This window comes from Penaeus monodon, chromosome 29 (genome assembly GCF_015228065.2).
Source record: "Penaeus monodon isolate SGIC_2016 chromosome 29, NSTDA_Pmon_1, whole genome shotgun sequence".
Lineage (NCBI taxonomy): Eukaryota > Metazoa > Arthropoda > Malacostraca > Decapoda > Penaeidae > Penaeus > Penaeus monodon.
The window spans coordinates 29,073,730-29,075,315 of NC_051414.1; positions in this window are offsets into that span (position 1 = coordinate 29,073,730).

The window sequence follows — 1,586 nt, forward strand, 5'->3', positions numbered from 1 at the left end:
GGTCATATATGGTGAAATGAAAATAGTTTGCAGGAACTTTTGCTGTTTGATGTATGTAATAAATGTTAAATGACATAAGAACTAATAAATTAATATAAGTCATACTCTGGGATACATACCATATTAAAGATATACGTCAAATTTCAAGTGACATGATTATTTGTTAATTTCATGATCTGAGTTTGAAACACCAGCATATCTAATGAAGTCCCTGAGCCAGTTTCCACCACCGTTGATATTCAAATGAGAGAATTATTTACTTATATCTAACTTGAAAATGTTTTTATTAATCTCGAAGGATAGTTATAAGTGATATCTCAAGGTATTCAATAAGCTGCTCTTTGTAAAATTCTACGCGACAAAAAATGATTTGCTGTATGACCGTGGCTCTGTCCTTTCATCATCACGAATAATGTATTTATGTACTGAAGCGAAAATGAATAATACACTCTGTCTTCCGCTTACGAAAAAAACTCTTACTCCTTACTTTAGTTTAGCTTGTAAATGCGTAAAATGTGAGGATACTTAGCATTGCATAGATAGTATTACTTGTCCTTAACATTTTTCTGCACATCTGTTTCCCTTGTGTTATTCTGAAACTCATCATTCTAAGCTCCGGTTATCGCACATTTTCACGGGAAGTAATCTTTTGTCCGGAGAACCAAGGTCTATCGCCGAGGGCATCTGAGAACCGCTTCAGCGTGGCAGGAAGAGACGCAAGGTACTCTTCCTTTGTCTCGACCTTTGGAGAAGAAAGGAAACATAATATCTTACTTTTTTCCCTTTTAGTTTTTTTCGTAATACCTTTATAAGTATGTGGAAACACCTGGTCAGTCACTTCTTCTGTCGAGTTGCCATGCAGGTCGTGCTTCTTCGCCAGGTGCCAGGTACAGCAAGATGGCTTCGGTCTTCATTAATTTCCTGTCTCCGCTGACGTAGTATGATAAGTGTGTGGAGCGACTGCTGACTCGATTTGTTTTCATAAGAATTTGGTACTTCTGTTAGTAGGTGTTTTGCACGATGGCCAAGATTGTGGTCATGCATGAAGATACTTTAAAAAGTCTTTTTCGGTTTAATAACCCATCATATATAGTGGCAATATTTTTTCACTTCTTTACAAACAGCAAAACCCATTAGATCCACTTCTAATCGACAACCCACTGCCAGACACCTATCCAAGGCCCAGCGTTACTCGGGCCACCTGGAACTTCCGCTTTATATCTCGTCTCAGTCTCGAAGGAATTACTGCCGGCTCAGTGGCACTCCCCTGGCACTGCTCTCGATCCTACTCACGTTGGGGAAGGCGAGGCCGAGGTTGCACTTGACGGAGAGCCAGTCACTGCTGTCATCTCATCTTGGAGTGTTACTTTATAGATAGACGGACAGAAAGAGAGACTGGCTGATAGATGTATGATTATACATATGCATAGAAAAAAAATATTTATAAAAATCCCTATCCCTGTTCTTACTCTTAAGTACTTAATTCTTTTTTCTATCTTCCCCTCTACCTCTCAAACTTCTTCATTGAATTACGCTTTTATCCCTGACTTTTTTTTTCCTTCCTTTGAGCTAAGAGAATAAAAAGG